This window comes from Cricetulus griseus, chromosome 5, assembly GCF_003668045.3.
Source record: "Cricetulus griseus strain 17A/GY chromosome 5, alternate assembly CriGri-PICRH-1.0, whole genome shotgun sequence".
NCBI lineage: Eukaryota > Metazoa > Chordata > Mammalia > Rodentia > Cricetidae > Cricetulus > Cricetulus griseus.
Window position 1 is genome coordinate 172,187,389 of NC_048598.1, and position 16,347 is coordinate 172,203,735.

The following is a 16,347-nucleotide window of genomic DNA, read 5'->3' on the forward strand; positions in this document are numbered from 1 at the left end:
AGCCACAGAGAGACCCTTCAGGTGGTGTCACAGAGTCACAGAGAGACGCTTCAGGTGACATCACAAAGCAACACAGAGATGATTCAGTTGACATCACAGAGCCACGGAAGACAATTCAGGTGACATTACAGAGACACAGAGAGAAGCCTCAGGTGACATCACAGAACCAGAGCCAGACCATTCTGGTGACATCAGAGAGCAACAGGAGAGTATATTCAGGAAACATCACAGAGCCACAGGAATGACCCTTCTGGTGAAATCACAGAGGCGCATGATAGACCCTTCAGGTGATGTCACAGAGCCAAAGGAAAGACACTATTGATGACATCACAGAGCCACAGTAAAGAGTCTTCTGGTGACATCACAGAGCCACTGGACAGACCCTTCAGTTGACATCACAGAGCCATAGAGATACCCTTCAGGTGACATCACAGAGACACCGAGAGATATTTCAGCTGACATCACAGAGCCACAGAGAGATTCTTCAGTTGACATCACAGAGCCACAGAGAGACACTTCAGGTGACATCACAGAGACACAGAGATACGCCTCAGGTGACATCACAGAACCAGAGAGAGACCCTTCTGGTGACATCAGAGAGCCACAGGAGAGAATCTTCAGGAGACATCACAGAGCCACAGGAATGACACTTCTGGTGATATCACAGAGGCGCATGATAGACCCTTCAGGTGATGTCACAGAGCCACTGTTAGACACTTCAGGTGACATAACCAAGCCACAGAGAGATCTTCAGGTAACATCACAGAGCCACAGAGAGACCCTTCAGCTGACATCACAGAGCCACAGGAGACCCTTCAGGTGACATAACCGAGCCACAGAGAGACCTTCAGGTGACATCACAGAGCCACAGAGAATCCCTTCTGCTGACATCACAGAGCGGCAGGGAGACCCTTCAGGTTACCTCAGAAAACCAAAGACAACACTTCAGGTGACATCAAAAGCCACAGAGAGACCATTGATGTGACATCACAGAGCCACAGAGACACCTGTCAGTTGACATCACAGAGCCTCAGAGATATTCTTCAGGTGAAATCAGAGAGCCACAGAGAGACACTACAGTTGACACCACAGATCTAAAGAGGCACACTTCATTTGACATCACAGAGCTTCAGAGAGACCCTTTAGGTGATATCACAAAGCAACAGAGAGACACTTCAGCTGACATCACAGAGCCACAGAGAGACGATTCTTGTGTCTTGACAGAGCCAAAGAGAGACCCTTAAGGTGACATCACAGAGCCACAGAGAGTACTGACAGGTGACATCACAGAGCCAAAAAGAGACCCTTCAGGTGACATCACAGAGCGACAGAGACAAACTTGAGTTGACAAGACAGAGCCACAGAGAGAGCTTCAGGTGACATCAAAGAACCAGAGTAAGGCCCTTCTGGTGACATCAGAAGCCACAGGAGAGAATCTTGAGGAGATATCTTAGAGCCACAGAAATGACACTTCTGGTGATATCACAGAGGCGCATGATAGACCCCTCAGGTGATGTCACAGACCCACAGAGAGACCCTTCAGGTGACATCAAAGAGCAACATAGAGACGCTTCAGGTGACATCACACAACCAGAGAGAGACCATTCTGGTGACTTCACAGAGCCACAGAGAGACCCTTTAGCTGACATCACAGAGCCACAGAGAGACACTTCATGTGATATCACAGGCCACAGAGAGTCGCTTCAGTTGACATCACAGAGCCTCAGAGAGATCCTTCTGGTCACATCATAGAGACACAGAGAGACGCCTCAGGTGACATCACAGAACCAGAAAAAGACCCTTCTGGTGACATCAGAGAGCCACAGAAGAGAATCTTCAGGAGACATCACAGAGCCACAGGAATGACACTTCTGTGGAATCACAGAGGAATCACAGAGTTGCATGATAGACCCTTCAGGTATTGTCACAGAGCCACAGGAAACACTATTGGTGACATCACAGAGCCACAGTAAAGACTCTTCAGGTGACATCAAGAGCCACTGGAAAGACCCTTAATTTGACATCACAGAGACACAGAGGTCCCTTCATGTGACATCACAGAGCCACAGAGAGACCCTTTAGGTGACCTCAAAGAGCCACAAAGAGAACTTGAGTGGACATCACAGAGCCACAGAGAGACAATTCAGGTGACATCACAGAGCCACAGAGAGACCTGTCAGTTGACATCACAGAGCCACAGAGATATTCTTCAGGTGACATCACAAAGGCACATAATGACACTTCTGGGGATATCACAGAGGCGCATGATAGACCTTTCAGATGACATCAAAGAGCGTCAGAGAGAACTTGCATATGACATCAGTTGCACAGACTGACCCTTCAGGTGACTTCACAGAGACACAGAGAGAACCTTCAGGTGACATCACAGAGCCACAGAGATACCGTTCAGGTGATATCACAGAACCACAGAGAGACACTTCAGGTGTCATCACAGATCCAGACAGAGACACTTCTGGTGACATCAAAGAGCCACAGAGAGTCCCTTCAGGTGACATCACAGAACCAGAGAAAGACCCTTCTGGAGACATCAGAGAGCCACAGGAGAGAATCTTCAGGAGACATCTCAGAGCCACATAATGACACTTCTGGTGATATCACAGAGGCGCATGATAGACCTTTCATGTGTTGTCACAGATCCACGAGAGACCCTTCAGGTGACATCACAAAGCCACATAGAGACACTTCAGGTGACATCACAGAACCAGAGAGAGACCTTTCTGGTGACATCACAGAGCCACAGAGAGACCCTTTAGCTGACATCACAGAGCCAAAGAGAGATGCTTCTAGGGACATCACAGTACAAGAGAGACCCTTCAGGTGATCTCACAGAGCCACAGAGAGACACTTCAGGTGACATCCCAAAGCCACAGAGAGACGCTTCAGTTGACATCACAGAGCCACAGAGAGACCCTTCATATCACATCACAGAGACACAGAGAGACGCCTCAGGTGACATCACAGAACCAGAGAAAGACACTTCTGGTGACATCAGAGAGCCACAGGAGAGAATCTTCAGGAGACATGACAGAGCCTCAGGATTGACAATTCTGGTGATATCACAGAGGTTCATGATAGACCCATCAGGTGATGTCACAGAGCCACAGGAAAGACAATATTGGTGACATCACAGAGCCAAAGAAAAGACTATTCAGGTGACATCAAGAGCCATTGGAAAGACCCTTAGTTTGACATCACAGAGACACAGAGGTCCCTTCATGTGACATCACAGAGCCACAGAGAGACCCTTCAGGTGACAACACAGAGCCACAGAGAGACATTCAGGTGACATCACAGAGCAACAGAGAGACAATTCAGGTGACATCACAGAGCCACAGAGAGACCTGTCAGTTGAAATCACAGAGCCACAGAGATATTCTTCAGGTGACATCACAGAACCACAGAGAGACAATTCAGTTGACCTTACAGATCTAACGAGATACACTTCATGTGACATCACAGAGCTACAGAGAGAACCTTTATGTGATGTCATAAAGCAACAGAGAGACTCTTCAGCTGACATCACAGAGCCCCAGAGAGATGATTCTTGTGACTTCACAGATCCACTGAGAGACCCTTCAGGTGACATCACAGAGCCAAAGAGAGTCCCGACAGTTGACATCACAGAACCAGAAAGGGACCCTTCTGGTGACATCAGAGTGCCACAGGAGAGAATCTTCAGGAGACACCACAGAGCCACCGGAATGACAAATCTGGTGATATCACAGAGGCGCACTAAGATCAAATTCAGGTGACATACCAGAGCCACAGAGAGACCCTTTATGCTACATCACCGAGCCACAGATAGACAGATCATAGGACATCACAGAGACACAGAGAGTCACTTCAGGTGACATCACAGAGCCACAGAGACACCCATCATGTGACATCACAGAACAACAGAGAGACCATTCTGGTGACATCACAGAGCCACAGAATGACCCTTTATGTGACATCACAGAGCCACAGAGAGACTCTTAAGGTGACATCAAAGAGCCACAGAGAGACCCTTCAGCTGACATCACAGAGCGACATGGAGACCCTTCAGTTGACCTCAGAAAACCAAAGACAACACTTCACGTGACATCAAAGTGCCACAGAGAGACCATTCATGTGACATCACAGAGCCACAGAGAGACCTGTCAGTTGACATCACAGAGCCACAGAGATATTCTTCAGGTGACATCACAGAGCCACAGAAAGACACTACAGTTGACATCACAGTTCTAAAGAGGTACACTTGATTTGACATCACAGAGCTTCAGAGAGACTCTTTAGGTGATGTCACAAAGCAACAGAGAGACACTTCAGCTGACATCACAGAGCCACAGAGATGATTGTTGTGTATTCACAGAGCCACTGAGAGACCCTTAAGGTGACATCATGAGCAACAGAGAGTCCCGATAGGTTACATCACAGAGCCACAAAGAGACCCTTCAGGTGACATAACAGAGCGACAGAGACAAACTTGATTTGACAAGACAGAGCCACAGAGAGAGCTTCAGGTGACATCACAGATCCACAGAGAGACACTTCAGGGTACATCTCAGAGCCCCAGAGAGACCCTTCAGTAGACATCATGGATCCACAGAGAGACCCTTCTGTTGACATCACAGCACAACAGAGAGACCGTTAAGTTGACATCACAGAGCCACAGAGAGACCCTTCACTTGACATTACAGAGCCACAGAGAGACCCTTCATGTGACATCACTGAGCCACAAAGAGACCCTTCAGATGACATCACGGAGCCACAGAGACACCCTTCATGTGACATCACAGAGCAACAAAGAGACCCTTCAGGTGACATCACAGAGCGACAGAAAGAAACCTGAGTTGACATAACAGAGCCACAGAGAGTGCTTCAGGTGACTTCACAGACCCACAGATAGACCCTTCAGATGACATAAGAGAACCACACAGAGACACTTCATGTGACATCACAGAGCCAAAGAGATACCATTCAGATGACTTCACAGGGCCACAGAGACGCTTCATGTGACATCACCAAGCCATTAAGGGACTCTTTAGGTGACATCACAGAGCCACAAGTATGAGAATTTTGGTTATATCATAGAGGTGCATGATAGTCCCTTCTGTTGATGTCACAGAGCCCCAGAAAGACATTATTGGTGACATCACAGAGCAAAAAGAAAGACAATTCTGGTGACATCACAGAGCCACTGGAAGACCCTTAATGTGATCTCCCAGAGCCACAGAGAGTCTCATCAAGTTACATCACAAAGCCACAGAGAGAAGCTTCAGGTGACATCACAGAGACACAGAGAGGCGCCTCAGGTGACATCACAGAACCAGAGAAAGACCCTTCTGTTGACATCAGAGAGCCACAGGATAGAATCTTCAGGAGACATCACAGAGCCACAGGAATGACAATTCTGGTGCTATCACAGAGGCGCATGATAGACCCTTCAGGTTTTTCTCAGAGCCACAGGAAAGACACTATTGGTGTCATCACAGAGCCACAGCGAGACACTTCAGCTGACATCACAGAGCCACAGAGAGATGCTTCAGTTGACATCACAGAGCCACATAGAGTCACTTCATGTGACATCACAGAGAAACAGAGAGACGCCTCAGGTGACATCACAGAACCAGACAAAGACCCTTCTGTTGACATCAGAGAGCCACAGGAGAGAATCTTCAGGAGACATCACAGAGCCACAGGAATGACACTTCTGGTGATATCACAGAGGCGCATGATACACCGTTCAGATGATGTCACAGAGCCACAGGAAACACACTATTGGTGACATCACAGAGCCACAGTAAACAGTCTTCAGGTCACATCAGATGCACAGACTGACCCTTCAGGTGACTTCACAGAGAAACAGAGAAAACCATCATTTGACATCAGAGCCACAGAGAGACCCTTCAGCTAACATCACAGAGACACAGAGAAATGCTTCAGTTGACATCACAGAGCCACAGAGAGACACTTCAGGTGACATCACAGAGACACAGAGAGGCGCCTCAGGTGACATCACAGAACCAGAGAAAGACCTTTCTGGTGACATCAGAGAGCCACAGGAGAGAATCTTCAGGAGACATCTCAGAGCCAGAGGAATGGCACTTCTGGTGATATCACAGAGGCGCATGATAGACCCTTCAGGACATGTCACAGATCCACAGAGAGACCCTTCAGGTGACATCACAGAGCTACATAGAGATGCTGCATGTGACATCACAGAACCAGAGAGAGATCTTTCTGGTGTCATCACAGAGCCACAGAGAGACTGTTCAGCTGACATCACAGAGCCACAGAGAGACCCTTCATGTGATCTCACAGAGCCACAGAGAGACACTTCAGGTGACATCACAAATCCACAGAGAGACACTTCAGTTGACATCACAGAGCCACAGAGAGACCCTTCAGGTCACATCACAGAGACACAGACAGATCCCTCAGGTGACATCACAGAACCAGAGAAAGACCCTTCTGGTGACATCAGAGAGCCACAGGAGAGAATCTTCAGGAGACATGACAGAGCCATAAGAATGACACTTCTGGTGATATTACAGAGGCGCATGATAGACCCTTCAGGTGATGTCACAGAGCCACAGTAAAGACACTATTGGTGACATCACAGAGCCACTGTAAAGACTCTTCAGGTGACATCAAGAGCCACTGGAAAGACCCTTATGTTGACATCACAGAGCCACAGAGAAACCTTCAATTGACATCACAGAGCCACAGAGAGACAAATAGGGTGACATCATAGAGCCACAGAGAGAACTGTCAGTTGACATCACAGAGCCACAGAGATATTCTTCTGGTGACGAAACAAAGTCACAGAGAGACACTTCAGTTGACCTCACAAATCAAAGAAGATATCCTTCATGTGACATCACAGAGCTAAGAGAGACCCTCTACGTGACGTCATAAAGCAACAGAGAGACTCTTCAGCTGACATCACAGAGCCACAGAGAGACGATCCTTGTGACTTCACAGAACCACTGAGAGACTCTTCAGGTGACATCACAGAGCCACAGAGAGACACTTCAGGTGACATCACAAATCCACAGAGAGACGCTTCAGTTGACATCACAGAACCAGGGAGAGACCCTTCAGGTCACATCACAGAGACACATCAGATGCCTCAGGTGACATCACAGAACCAGAGAAAGATCCTTCTGGTGATATCAGAGAGCCACAGGAGAGAATCTTCAGGAGACATGACAGAGCCATAAGAATGACACTTCTGGTGATATCACAGAGGCGCATGATAGACCGTCAGTTGACATCACAGAGCCACAGAGATATTCTTCAGGTGATGAAACAAAGTCACAGAAAGACACTTCAGTTGACCTCACAGATCAAAGAAGATATCCTTCATGTGACATCACAGAGCTAAGAGAGACCCTCTACGTGACATCATAAAGCAACAGAGAGACTCTTCAGCTGACATCACAGAGCCACAGAGAGACGATGCTTGTGACTTCACAGAACCACTGGGAGACCCTTCAGGTGACATCACAGAGCCACAAAGATTCCCTTCCAGTGACATCACAGAGTGACAAAGAAAAACTTGATTTGACAAGACAGAGCCACAAAGAGAGCTTCAGGTGACATCAGAGAGCCACAGAGACCCTTCAGATGACATCACAGAGCTACAGAGAGACACTTCAGGTGACATCACAGAGCCACAGAGACACTCTTTTGTGACATCACAGAGCAACAAAGAGACCCTTCATGCGACATCACAGAACCACACAGAGACACTTCATGTGACATCACAGAGCCCCAGAGAGACCCTTCAGGTGACATCACAGAGCCACAGAGAGACCATACAGGTGACAAAACAGAACCAAAGAGACCCTTCATGTGACATCACAGAGCCACAGAGATACCATTCAGATGGCATCACAGAGCGACAGAGACCCTTCATGTGACATCACCAAGCCAATAAGGGACTCTTTAGGTAACATCACAGAGTCACAGGTATGACAATTTTGGTTATATCACAGAGGTGCATGATAGTCCCTTCTGGTGATGTCGCAGAGTGATAGAAAGACACTATTGGTGACATCACAGAGCAACAAGAAAGACAATTTTGGTGACATCACAGAGCCACTGGAAGACCCTTCATTTGACATCACAGAGACACAGAGAGTTCCTTCAGGTGACATCACAGAGCCACAGAGAGACAATTCAGGTGACATCACAGAGCCACAGAGAGACACTTCATTTAACTAAACAGAGACACAGAGAGACACTTCAGGTTACTTCACAGAGCCACAGAGACACCCTTCATGTGGCATCACAGAGCCACAAAGAGACCCTTCATGGGACATCACAGAGCCACAGAGAGACCATTCAGGTGACATCACAGAGCCACAGAATGACAATATATGTTACATCAAAGTGCCGCAGAGTGACGCTTAAGGTGACATCACAGACACACAGAGAGACCATGAAGGTGACATCTCAGATCCACAGAGATACCACTCATGTGTTTTCCAGTACCACAGAGAGACCCTTCAGATGACATCACAGAGCCACAGACAGACCCTTCAGATGACATCACAGAGCCACAGAGAGAACCTTCATGTGACATCATCACCACAGAGAGACACTTCATGTGACATCACAGAGCCACAGACAGACCCTTCAGGTGATCTTCCAGATCCACAGAGAGACACTTCCGGTGACATCACAGAGCTACAGAGAGACCATACAGGTGACAAAACAGAACCAAAGAGACCCTTCATGTGACATCACAGAGCCACAGAGATACCATTCAGGTGGCATCACAGAGCGACAGAGACGCTTCATGTGACATCACCAAGCCAAAAAGGGACTCTTTAGGTAACATCACAGAGCTACAGGTATGACAATTTTGGTTATATCACAGAGGTGCATGATAGTCCCTTCTGGTGATGTCGCAGAGTGATAGAAAGACACTATTGCTGACATCACAGAGCAACATGAAAGACAATTTTGGTGACATCACAGAGCAACAAGAAAGACAATTCTGTTGACATCACAGAGCCATAGAGAGTCACATCAAGTGACATCACAAAGCCACAGAGAGAAGCTTCAGGTGACATCACAGAGCCACAGAGAGACAATTCAGGTGACATCACAGAGCCACAGAGAGATACTTCATTTAACTTCACAGAGACACAGAGAGAGACTTCAGGATACTTCACAGAGCCACAGAGACAACCTTCATGTGGCATCACAGAGCCACAGAGAGACCATTCAGGTGACATCACAGAGCGACAGAATGACACTTTATATTACATCAAAGAGCAGCAGAGTGACGCTTAAGGTGACATCACAGAACCACAGAGAGACCATTCAGGTGACATCACAGATCCACATAGATGCCACTCATGTGTCTTCCAGAACCACAGAGAGACCCTTCAGATGACATCACAGAGCCACAGACAGACCCTTCAGATGACATCACAGAGCGACAGAGAGAACCTTCATGTGACATCAGCGCCACAGAGAGACACTTCATGTGACATCACAGAGCCACAGACAGACTCTTCAGGTGATTTTCCTGATCCACAGAGAGACACTTCAGGTGACATCACAGAGCCACAGAGAGACCCTTCAGGTGACATCACAGAGCCACAGAGAGATCTTCATGTGACATAACAGAGCCACAGAGATATTCTTAAGTTAACATCACAGAGCCACAGAGGACCCTTCATGTGACATCACAGAGCCTCAGTGAGAGCATTCAGGTGACATAACAGAGCCACAGAGAGACCTTCAGGTGACATCACAGAGCCACAGAGAAACCCTTCAGCTGACATCACAGAGCGACAGGGAGACCTTTCAGGTGACCTCAGAAAACCACAGACAACACTTCAGGTGACATCAAAGAGCCACAGAGAGACCATTCATGTGACATCACAGAGCCACAGAGAGACCTGTCATTAGACATCACAGAGCCACAGAGAGACCATTCAGGTGACATCACAGAGCCACAGAGAGAAACTACAGCTGACATCACAGATCTAAAGAGGTACACTTTATGTGACATCACAGAGCTTCAGAGAGACACTTTAGGTGATGTCACAAAGCCACAGAGAGACACTTCAGCTGACACCACAGAGCCACAGAGAGGCCCGAAGATGACATCACAGAGCAACAAAGAGACGCCTCAGGTGACATTACAGAGCGACAGAGATTCCCAACAGGTGACATCACAGAGCCACAAAGAGACCCTTCAGGTGACATCACAGAGACACAGACACAAACTTGAGTTGACAAGACAGAGCCACAGAGAGAGCTTCAGGTGACATCACAGATAAACAGAGAGACACTTCAGGGCTCATTCCCGAGCCACAGAGAGACCCTTTAGTTGACATCACGGATCCAAAGAGAGATCCTTCTGTTGACATGACAGAGCAACAGAGAGACCCTTCCGGTGATATTACAGAGACACAGAGAGACACTTCATGTGACATCTCAGAGCCACAAAGAGACTCTTCAGGTGTCATCACAGAGTGACAGAGAGACCATTCAGATCACATCACAGAGCCAATGAGAGACCCTTTTAGGTGACATTACAGAGCCACAGAGAGACCCTTCAAGTAACATCACAGAGCAACAGATAGACACTTCAAGTGACATCACAGAATCACAAAGATAAACTACAGGTGACATCACAGAGCCACAGAGAGACTCTTCAGGTGACATCAAAAAGCCACACATAGACACTTTATGTGACATCACAGAGCCACAGATACACACTACATATGACATGACAGAGCAACAGAGAGACCCTTCAGGTGACATTACAGAGCCACAGAGAGACCCTTCATGTGACATCACAGAGCCACAGAGAGACACTTCATGTGACATCACAGAGCCACAAAGAGACACTTCAGATGACATCACAGAACCACAAAGAAAAACTACAGGTGACATCACAGAGCCACAAAGACACCCATCATGTGGCATCACAGAGCCACAGAGAGACCATCCTGGTGTCATCACAGAGCCACAGAGAGACCACTCATGTGTCATCTCAGAGCCACAGAGAGACACTTCAGGTGCCATCACAGATCCACAGACAAGACACTTCAGATGACATCACAGAGCCAACGAGAGAACCTTCTTGTGACATCAGAGCCACACATTGACTCTTCAGGTGACATCACAGAACCAGACGAGACATTTCTGGTGACATCAGAGAGCCACAGAGACCATTCAGGTGTCACCACAGAGCGACAGAGAGAAACATGAGTAACATAAGAGATCCAAAAGGAGTTCTTCAGGTGACATCACAAGGCCAAAGAGAGACCCTTCAGGTGACATCACAGAGCCACAGAGAGACCCTTCAGGTGACATCACAGAGCAACAGTGAGACACTTCAGGTGACATCACAGAACCACAGAGAGATAATTAATGTGACATCACAGAGCCACAAATAGACTCTTCAGGTGACATCACAGAACCACAGAGAGTCAATAGAGGTGACATCACAGAGCCACAGAGAGACATTTCAGGTGACATCACAGAACCACAGAGAGACACTTCATGTGACATCACATAACCCCAGAAAGACACTTCAAGTGACATCACAGATCCTCAGAGAGTCCATACATGTGACATCACAGAGCCACAGAGAGACATTTCAGGTGACATCACAGAGGCACAGAGAGTACCTTCATGTGACATCAGCGCCACAGAGAGACCCATCATGTGACATCACAGAGCCACAAACAGACCCTTCAGGTGATCTTCCAGATCCACAGAGATACACTTCAGGTGACATCACAGAGCCACAGATATGATTCAGTTGACATCACAGAGCCACAGAGATACCCTTCTGGTGACATCACAGAGCCACAGAGAGACGCTTCAGGTGACATCCCAGAACCAGAAAGGAACCCTTCTGGTGACATCAGAGAGCCACAGGAGAGAATCTTCAGGAGACATCACAGAGCCACAGGAATGACACTTCTGGTGGTATCACAGAGGCGCATGAATGATCCTTCAGGTGATGTCACAGAGCCACAGGAAAGACACTATTTGTGACATCACAGAGCCACATTAAAGAGTCTTCAGGTGACATCACAGAGCCACTGGAAAGACCCTTAAGTTGACATTTTTGAGCCACAGAGAGACCCTTCTGTTGACATCACAGATTCACAGAGAGATCCTTCAGCTGACATCAGAGAGCCACAGAGAGATTCCTCTGTTGACATCACAGAGCCACAGAGAGACACTTCAGGTGACATCACAGAGACACAGAGAGAAGCCTCAGGTGACATCACAGAACCAGAGAGAGACCCTTCTGGTGACATCAGAGAGCCACAGGAGAGAATCTTCAGGAGACACCACAGAGCCACAGGAATGACACTTCTGGTGATATCACAGAGGCGCATGATAGACACTTCAGGTGATGTCACAGAGCCACAGTTAGACCCTTCAGGTGACTTAACCGAGCCACAGAGAGACCTTCAGGTGACATCACAGACCCACAGAGAGACCCTTCAGCTGACATCTCAGAGCCACAGAGAGACCCTTCAGGTGATCTTCCAGATCCACAGAGATACACTTCAGGTGACATCACAATTCACAGAGAGATGCCTCAGGTGACATCACAGATCCAGAGAGAGACCCTTCTGGTGACATCAGAGAGCCACAGGAGAGAATCTTCAGGAGAAATCACAGAGCCACAGAAATGACACTTCTGGTGATATCACAGAGGCGCATGATAGACCCTTCAGGTGAAGTTACAGAGCCACAGGAAAGACACAATTGGCGACATCACAGAGCCACATTTAAGAGTCTTCAGGTGACATCACAGAGCCACTGGAAAGACCCTTAAGTTGACATCACAGAGCCACAGAGAGACCCTTCAGCTAACATCACAGAGACACAGAGAGATCCTTCAGCTGACATCAGAGAGACACAGAGATTCTTCATTTGACATCACATAGCCGCAGAGAGACACTTCAGATGACATCACAGAGACACAGAGAGAAGCCTCAGGTGACATCACAGAACCAGAGAGAGACCCTTCTGGTGACATCAGAGAGCCACAGGAGAGAATCTTCAGGAGACACCACAGAGTCACAGGAATGACACTTCTGGTGATATCACAGAGGCGCATGATAGACCCTTCAGGTGATGTCACAGAGCCACAGTTAGACATTTCAGGTGACTTAAGTGAGTCACAGAGAGACCTTCAGGTGACATCACAGAACCACAGAGAGACCCCTCAGCTGACATCACAGAGCCACAGACAGACCCTTCAGGTGATCTTCCAGATCCACAGAGATACACATCAGGTGACATCACAGATTCAGAGAGAGACGCTTCAGTTGACATCACAGAGCCACAGAGATACCCGTCAGGTGACATCGCAGAGCCACAGTGAGATGATTCAGGTGACATCACAAAACCAGATATAGACTCTTCTAGTGACATCATAGAGCCAAAGAGAGACCCTTCAGGTGACATCACAGAGCCACAGAGAGACTCTTCAGGTGACATCACAGAGCCACAGAGAGACCCTTTATGTGACATCACTGAGCCACAGATAGACAATTATTATGACATCACAGGGACATAGAGAAACCCTTCAGCTGACATCACAGAGCGACAGGGAGACCCTTCAGGTGACCTCAGAAAAACACAGACAACACTTCAGGTGACATCAAAGAACCACAGAGAGAACATGCATGTGACATCACAGAGCCACAGATAGACACTAGAGTTGACATCACAGATCTAAAGAGGTACACTTCATGTGACATCACAGAGCTTCGGAGAGATTCTTTAGGTGATGTCACAAAGCAACAGAGAGACCCTTCAGCTGACATCACAGAGCCACAGAGAGTCCCGAAGGTGACATCACAGAGTAACAAAGAGATGCTTCTGGTACATCACAGAGCGACAGAGTGTCCCAACAGGTTACATCACAGAGCCACAAAGAGACCCATCAGGTGACATCAGAGAGCCACAGACACAAACTTGAGTTGACAAGACAGAGCCACAGAGAGAGCTTCAGGTGACATCACAGATAAACAGAGAGTCACTTCAGTGTTCATCTCAGAGCCTCAGAGAGACTCTTCAGTTGACATCAAGGATCCAAAGAGAGAACCTTCTGTTGACATGACAGAGCAACAGAGAGACCCTTCCGGTGATATTACAGAGACACAGAGAGACCCTTCATGTGACATCTCAGAGCCACAAAGAGACTCTTCAGGTGTCATCACAGAGCGACAGAGAGAAACCTGAGTTGAAATCACAGAGCAACAGAGAGACCCTTCAGGTGACATTACGGAGCGACAGAGAGACCCTTCATGTGACATCACAGAGCAACAAAGAGACTCTTCATGTAACATCACAGAGCCACAGAGAGACACTTCAGGTGACATCACAGAACCACAAAGACAAACTACAGGTGACATCACAGAGCAACAGAGACTCTTCAGTGGACATCACAGAGCCACAGAGAGACACTTTATGTGACATCACAGAGCCACAAAGACACCCATCGTGTGGCATCACGGAGCCACAGAGAGACATTTCTTGTGACATCACAGAGCAACAGATCGACAATTTTAGTGACATCTCAGAGCCACAGAATGACCCTTCAGGTGACATCACAGAGCCACAGAGAGACGCTTAAGGTGACATCACAGAGCCACAGAGAGACCATTCTGGTGTCATCACAGAACAACAGAGAGAGCACTCATGTGTCATCTCAGAGCCACAGAGAGACACTTCAGGTGACATCACAGAGCCACAGACAGACACTTAAGATGACATCACAGAGCCACCGAGAGAAATTTCATGTGATATCAGAGCCACACAGAGACTCTTCAGGTGACATCACAGAGCCACAGACAGACCCTTCAGGTGACATCACAGAGCCACAGAGAGACGCTTAAGGTGACATCACAGAGCCACAGAGAGACCATTCTGGTGTCATCACAGAACAACAGAGAGAGCACTCATGTGTCATCTCAGAGCCACAGAGAGACACTTCAGGTGACATCACAGAGCCACAGACAGACACTTAAGATGACATCACAGAGCCACCGAGAGAAACTTCATGTGATATCAGAGCCACACAGAGACTCTTCAGGTGACATCACAGAGCCACAGACAGACCCTTCAGGTGATCTCACAGATCCACAGAGAGACACTTCAGGTGACATCACAGAGCCACAGAGAGATGCTTTAGTTGACATCAAAGAGACACAGAGAGACACCTCAGGTGACATCACAGAACCAGAGAGAGCACTACTGGTGACATCAGAGAGCCACAGAGACTCCGTTTGTGTGACATCACAGAGCAACAAAGAGACCATTCAGGTGTCAACACAGAGCGACAGAGAGAAACCTGAGTAACATAAGAGAGCCACAGGGAGTGCTTCAGTTTACATCACAGAGCCAAATAGACCATTCAGGTGACATCACTAGCCACAGAGAGACACTTCAGGTGACATCACAGAGCCACAGAGAGACACTTCAGTTGACATCACAGACCAACAGAGACAAACTTGAGTTGACAAGACAGAGCCACAGAGAGAGCTCCTGGAGACATCACAGATCCAAAGAGACACTTCAGTGTACATCTCAGAGCCACAGAGAGACCCTTCAGTTGACATCACGGATCCACAGAGAGACCCTTCTGTTGACATCACAGAGCAACAGAGAGACCCTTCAGATGACATCACAGAGCCACAGAGAGACACTTCCGGTGACATTACAGAGCCACAAATCGACCATTCATGTGACATCACAGAGCCACAAAGAGACACTTCAGGTGACATCACAGAACCACAAAGATAACCTTCAGGTGACATCACAGAGCAACAGACAGTCGCTTCAGATGACATCACAGATCCACCGAGAGAAACATCATGTGACATGAGAGCCACACGGAGACACTTCATTTGACATCACAGAGCCACAGACAGACCCTTCAGGTGATCTCACAGATCCACAGAGAGACACTTCAGGTGACATCACAGAGCCCCCGAGAGACGCTTCAGTTGACATCAGAGGGCCACAGAGATATCCTACAGGTGACATCGCAGAGTACAGAGAGACGATTCAGGTGACATCACAGAACCAGAGAGAGACACTTCTGGTGACATCAGAGAGGCACAGAGACTCCGATCATGTGATATCACAGAGCAACAAAGAGACCATTCAGGTATCACCACAGAGCGACAGAGAGAAACCTGAGTAATATAACAGAGGCACAGGGAATGCTTCAGGTGACATCACAGAGTCACAGAGGGACCCTACATGTGACACCACAGAACCACAGAGACACTTCATGTGACATCACAGAACCACAGAGAGACATAACAGGTGACA